Source organism: Labeo rohita, unplaced genomic scaffold (assembly GCF_022985175.1).
Source record: "Labeo rohita strain BAU-BD-2019 unplaced genomic scaffold, IGBB_LRoh.1.0 scaffold_503, whole genome shotgun sequence".
Classification (NCBI taxonomy): domain Eukaryota; kingdom Metazoa; phylum Chordata; class Actinopteri; order Cypriniformes; family Cyprinidae; genus Labeo; species Labeo rohita.
Window position 1 is genome coordinate 38,792 of NW_026129424.1, and position 7,389 is coordinate 46,180.

Below are 7,389 nucleotides of genomic sequence, written 5' to 3' on the forward strand. Positions count from 1 at the left end.
TAGAAACACAATCTAAATGTAATGATCACTTGAAAATTGTAGTCAGATTAAACACAGAGCTACAATAAAATTTAAACTCAATCCCAACTTTGCAGAAGCGCAAGTAAAAGATATGTCATAGTTATACTATAATGTTACTCTCATTTTATCATTATCACCTGTATAGTACTATAAACTAGTTCAGTATCACAATCAGGAATCATGTGGGTCGAGTGCATTTAAATTAATGCTTTAGCTGCTGACAAGTTAAAATCTCTGTTGTGCTGATCCTGGTGTATAGAAAAAGTAGTGCTCATACAAACACACACACAAACACACTCTCACACTAAAGATTAAACACAATCTCAGAGATCATTCATGTTCTTCACTCTCTGCAGGCTGCGTCACTGCAGTATTGGAGAGGAAGGCTGTGCTGCTCTGATTTCAGCTCTGAGATCAAACGCACACCTGAGAGAACTGGATCTGAGAGGTAATTTACCAGGAGACTCAGGAAAGAAGCTGCGCTCTGCTCTACTGGAGGATCCACACTGTAAACACAAGAAACTATAGTAAGTAATTAAGTAAATGCTGTCATTTATTATCTTCTATTAAAGCAGATCTTAGTGTATTTTATTTTTCTCTGTATTTTACAGCATTTGACAGTGGAAACTTCACAAGTTCCAAACAAGTGAATCAAAACAACACGTCCTGAACAAGACTGTCACCTGGACAAATGCAGATACTTATCCAGCAGTTTATATGTGAAGGATTTTTTTTTTTTTTTTTTCCATTTAGCCTATTTTGTTTTTCTAGTTTTAAAAATAATCAAAGAAACAAAAAAGTAGATTGGGCATACTAACTGCACTGTAAAAAAAATTAGTGTGAAATTACAATATATTTTGGGTTAATAATTGCACACTGTAAAACTTCTCACTATAAATTTGCAGGAACCTATAAAGTATTTTTGTACCAGTAAAGTACTGTATATTTTTATACAGTTTACTCTGTATACATTTTGTATATTTTGTCATTTTATTGTATTTTTTTCTGTATAGAGAATTACAGTGTAATAAAAGTTGTCCTGTAAATTAACAGTAAAATACTGGCAGCACATTTTGTCGCCTTGGAATTATAAGGTTCTGTCTGACATTTTTGTCAAAATTGAGTCACATATTCTTATTTACATTATGTGATGTTTTTTTTTTTTTTTTTAAAGTTTACATTTATTGTACATTTTAGGACTTTTTATTTAGAAAACAAAAAGGTTCTATTCTAGAAAGTCGAACTCTAACTTGGTTCTATAAGGTTGTATCTGTGAGCCAATCAGCTCTTCAAATGCACACAAGAGGATCAATCAGGATCAACTTTCTTTGTCATGTCGCTGGACTGCACTGTAACAGGGTTATGACTAGAAGAGATACAGCTCCGGCCGGAAGTGGCGCAAAAACTCGTTGGATGTACAGGAAAAAATTAAATGAATAGTGAAAACGATAAGTAGCAAACAATTTTTTTCTTACTAATAATTGATGATATTGATGATATAAAAAATATGAGTGCAGAAAATATCAAACTTACTAAAAAGTGACATTACAAGCAAAGCACCATTTATACATATGTGTATATAACAAAACAATAATAAATAATACAAAACTAAAGCTTTACAAAAAAAGGAAAGAAAAAAAAACCGAATTAAAAAGGTAAAATAAAAAATAACTGTTTTAAGAGATTCTTGGCATTGTAATGAGGACCCTGGGAAGCGTGTAAGATCCATAAGCGAGCTTTATTTGAACAAATCGTAGTCAACAGGCAGAGTCCGATACCAGCAAACAGATATATCCAGGGCAACACAAACTCATAGTCCAAAACACAGGCACAGTCGAAAAAACAAGAGTGAGCAGTCCAAAAGTGACAAAGAAACAAAGCTAAGAAACCGAACAAAACTATGCCAAAAAACTGAGTAAAACTAAGGCAGAAAACAACGAACAAAACGATGATCATGAAACAAAACCGTGGAACTAAACAAGGCAAAGAAAACAGATAAACGCTTGGTAGAGTCCGTAAAACAAGGCAATACTTCGCAACTGTGAGAGCACATGGTGAGTCCTTATATACTGCCAAACAGGAAGTGACAGTAGAAGCAGCAGAGGGAGCATGCAGGCAGTACTGGGGTGAGGGCTCCCTCTGCTGGCTTGGCGTTACAGAATCCCCCCCGCTAGGAGCGACTCCTGGCGCTCAAACAACAGTCCAGGTGGGTGGGGGAACAGAGGCAAAACAGGGGGTGGGACGGAGGGCCAGGTCCATGTAGAGCAGGTGGGCCTGGATCGTGGAGCAGGGACAGACAGTGAAGCACTGGAGGACCTGGACCATGGAGTAGTGGCAGACAGTGAAGCACAGGAGGACCTGGACCATGGAGCAGTGGTAGACAGTGAAGCACTGGAGGACCTGGACCATGGAGTAGTGGCAGACAGTGAAGCACAGGAGGACCTGGACCATGGAGCAGTGGCAGACAGTGAAGCACTGGAGGACGTGGGGCTGTGTAGAACCCTGGAGGTCCATGGTGCTGTGGCAGACAGTGGAAACCTGGAGGACCTGGGCCGTGGGCGACAGCAGACCGTGAAATAGGTGCCTGGGGGAGCAATGACAGACAGTGGAACACTGGAGGTCCTGGGCCGTGGAGCAGTAGCAGACCGTGAAGTACTGGAAGGCCAGGGCCGTGGAGCAATGGCAGAGTAGGGAACCATGGTGGGGCAGGCAGAGCAGGTAGGGCTGGAAGCCATGGCGACGCAGGCAGAGCAGACAGAACAGGGGGCCATAGCGAGGCAGGCAGAGCAGGCAGCCATGTCGAGGCAGGCAGAGCAGGCGTAACAGGGAGCCATTGCAGGGCAGGCAGAGCGGGGTGTATATGAATGATTTCTTTGGCCTTCTTGGCTATGACATGACAGGCAGAGAGTTCATGATAGGACGCCGCCCCCATAGGAGGATCTACAGCTTGCGCTGACACCTCTGGGGGCATGGGCGCAGATGCTTGGGCAGGTGTGGCAGGGCAATTATAAATGGCCTTCATGGCCGTGACAGGACAGGCAGAGAGTCCGTGGGGAAACGCCGCCCCTTGAGGAGATTCTGCAGCCGGAGCTGCCACTTCTGGGGGCATTGGCGCAGAGTCTTTGACAAAAGAGGCCTCTGGCGTAGACTCGTGGACAGGCGAGGCCTCTGGCGTAGACTCGTGGACAGGCGAGGCCTCGGGAGCAGATTCGTGGACAGGCGAGGCCTCGGGAGCAGACTTGTGGACCGATAAGGCCTCTAGAGCACAGCGTGCTGCCCACACACTGAAAATGGCGATGGCCATTACAGGCAGCACAGTAGATAGTGGGGTGTCTGTTGACCTCGAGGGTGCTGATGCTATGGACTTATGGCTTGTGAATGTGGGCTCTGCGTGGCTTGGGAGCGTGGGCTCTGCGTGGTCAGCTGATATGGGAGGTGGTTGGGACTCAGGGGGACCTGTGAGATTCTGGTAGACAGTTTTTTGACTTGACTCAGGGAGGCCTGCCGTGGCCGGACTTGACTCAGGGAGGCCTGCCGTGGCCGGACTTGACTCAGGGAGGCCTGCCGTGGCCGGACTTGACTCAGGGAGGCCTGCCGTGGCCGGACTTGACTCAGGAGGCAACAGCAGCAACCCGGACTTGGCTCATGAAGAACAGCAGCAACTTGACTTGGCTCATGAAGAACAACAGCAACTTGACTTGGTTCATGGAGATCAACAGTGGCGTGGCTTGGTTCAGGGAGATCAGCTGTGGCGTGGCTTGGTTCAGGGAGATCAGCTGTGGCTTGACTTGGTTCATGAAGGTCAACTGTGGCTTGACTTGGCTCATGAAGATCAGTAGTGACTTTGCTTGACTCGAGGGCTACAGCTCTAGCTTTACTTGACACAGGAGAAATAGCTGTAACCTGATTGGACTTCGGAAGAGCAGCTCTGACCTGACTTGACACAGGAAACACAGCTTTAACTTGACTTGATGCTGGAAGCTGCAGCTTGACAGCTGCAGCTTGACTGTAGAAACTCAGGAACAACTTGGCTGAACTGGACTCAGGAAATCATGGCTTGGCTCAGGAACATCATGACTTGACTCAGGAAATGGCAGTCGTGGGGAGCAGCTGTGACTGGCTGACTTGGAAACTTGGCTTGGCTCAGGAACAACATGGCTTGACTCAGGAACATCATGGCTTGACTCAGGAACATCATGGCTTGACTCAGGAACATCATGGCTTGACTCAGGAACATCATGGCTTGACTGGGGAACAGGAACATCAGCTGTGGGGAAAGCTGTGACTTGACTCCTGGGGAACAGCTGTGACTCGTGGGGAACAGCTGTGACTTGGCTGACTCGTGGGGAACAGCTGTGACTTGACTCGTGGAGAACAACAGCTGCATCTTGGCTTGGCTCGTGGAACACAGCTGTGACTTGGCTTGGTTCAAGGGGAACAATAGCTTTGGCTTGACTTGACTCTGTTGCTTGACTTGACCCTGGAAATCGACTGGGCTTGGAAGCCTGACAGAAACTGGAAACTTGACCCTGACCCTTGAGCTTGACAGCTTTGACTTGGAAGCTTTGGACTTTGGAGCAGCAGCTGACTCTGAAGAGCTGGACTTGACTCGGCAGCTGGACTCGAATCGGCAGCTGGACTCGAATCAGGGGTAGCTGCCGTGACATGAGCTGCCCATACAGCCATTAGGGGTGAGTCCAGCACGTGGGCCATCATGAGGCATGGCTTGGAGACAGCGATTATCTTGTGGAGTGGCTCTGGGATGGCGGCCATCTTGTGAACTGGCTTGGGGAAGGCAGCCATCTTGTGGACTGGCTCTGGAATGGCAGCCATCTTGTGAAGAGGTTTGGAGATGGCGGCCATCTTGTGGACTGGCTCTGGGATGGCAGCCATCTTGTGAACAGGTTTGGGGATGGCGGCCATCTTGTGGACTGGCTCTGGAATGGCAGCCATCTTATGAAGAGGCTTGGGAGATGGCGGCCATCTGGTGGACAGGCGTGGCTGGGATGGCGGCAGGCGTGGCGGGTGCAGGCCCTGGAGCGGCAGGCGTGGCGTGAGCAGGCCCTGGAGCGGCAGGCGTGGCGTGAGCAGGCCCTGGAGCGGTGGATGTGGCGTGAGCAGGCCCTGGCTTGGCAGGCATGGCGTGGCAGGTCTTGGCTTAGTGGCGTGGCGTGAGCAGGCCCTGGAGCGGCAGGCGTGGCGTGAGCAGACCTTGACTGGGTGGGTGCGACTTTGGCAGACATGGCTTGAGCAGGCTCGGCATGAGAAGGCTGTGATATGGAGGTTACTGTGGGATTGCAGAGTCCCTCATCCGCAATCCCAACAGTAAAAGGTGACCCAGCCAGCAACAATGCAACATCAATATATTGTTCTAAAGTCCAAGTGGATTCAGGAAAAGGCATGAGGGAACAAATTGGCTCAGAAAGTCCTCCTCTGAAAAATATCATAAGGCATACCTCATCAAAGGTAGTATGATGTGCCAGTTCCAGAAAATCCTTCACGTAGTGCTCAATGGGGTGATTTCCTTGGTGAAAACGGATTAGCTTGGTGTCTGCACTCATGTTGGCTTGGCGGTCAGAAGCTGCTGGGTTTATGGTGATCTGTGTTGAGTAAGCTGCTGGATCTTTGGGTGGCGAAGTATTCTGTAATGAGGACCCTGGGAAGCGTGTAAGATCCATAAGCGAGCTTTATTTGAACAGATCGTAGTCAACAGGCAGAGTCCGATACCAGCAAACAGATATATCCAGGGCAACACAAACTCATAGTCCAAAACACAGGCACAGTCGAAAAAACAAGAGTGAGCAGTCCAAAAGTGACAAAGAAACAAAGCTAAGAAACCGAACAAAACTATGGCAAAAAACTGAGTAAAACTAAGGCAGAAAACAACGAACAAAACAATGATCATGAAACAAAACCGTGGAACTAAACAAGGCAAAGAAAACAGATAAACGCTTGGTAGAGTCCGTAAAACAAGGCAATACTTCGCAACTGTGAGAGCACATGGTGAGTCCTTATATACTGCCAAACAGGAAGTGACAGTAGAAGCAGCAGAGGGAGCATGCAGGCAGTACTGGGGTGAGGGCTCCCTCTGCTGGCTTGGCGTTACAGGCATAAACTAATGTCTGTCTCAATCAGCGTCCATAATCTAAACAACCCGTTTTATAATTATTTTTGTGGCGATTAATAAAATTGTTAAATTGTGTTTGTATGAGAGTACTCATGTCAAAGCCTCGTGGATTCGCCCTTCCACTACCCAACATAAATGTCTTCAAATGTAAAAGTAAGCTGTGTGTGCTGTTATTGCAGACTAGACTTACAATTACCAGTATCTACACAATAGGGGGAGGGGGAAAAAAAGAGCAAAAACACAATTTTTAGGCACAAAACATTTTTATTTTTGCTCAAACACAAATGCACACACAGACAGACACAATGCCAACCACCATAACAACAACAACAACATCATTCACTCATGCACATACACAAACACAGTGCCAACCGTAATAACAACAACATTCACTAATTTTATTTCAATAAACTTGAAACAAGGTTGGATTTGATTTAATTAATCTCCAAATGATTGGATAATGAAGAGAAATATATGATATCTGCATTTAAATCTTGAAGCTTGCTTTCATTGCTTCAGCACAACGGCCAAACCTTCCAGAAGATGGATGTTTTCTGGGGATCATGCTGAGGGGTTTGAGGTATCTAATTTTTTTGGATGGAGGTGTGTAAGAAAGAGGAAGTGTGTCATCATGAGGGGTATGACGCCTCACATCCTCCAAAAGGTCATTCAATCGAACAATCAAGGAGTCCAGAAATGGCTCATCCCACAGATGGTAAGTAAGATCCGAAATGTCACGCAGTAAACTCCCACACTTTTGCCTTTTCTGTGTCTTGCTGTTGTTTTTTGGAGGATTGCTGGTGCCGGTGCCGTCGCCGTCTCTGGGAGGGGTGTTGCTGTCTTGGGAAGGAGGGCTGCTGACTCTGGGAGAGGTGAGACTGCTAAAACAAAATCCAAAGTAAACAGGGGGTTATCCCTGTATATCCCTCCTAATTGCTCCCAGCCCCACACCTGTACCATGCTGAAAACAGCACAGAAGTGTTTGCAAGGCAGCAGGTTCCTCTGCCAGTCTTCACATGTGCAGGAGGACATTGTTGTGTGGGAACCAACACATATTTTGTGATAATCTACAGTCTGGCTCTTCACACTGAAAACTCCATCCCCATGCACTGTGACATCTTCCTGGTGGTAGGACATGGCCTGGAGATGGCGATCCATGATGTGGTCAACCACAACACGAGGCCTGTCTCTCAGGAACAAAGGCAGCCTCTCACTGTATTTGCAGTACCTCATTTTTTTTG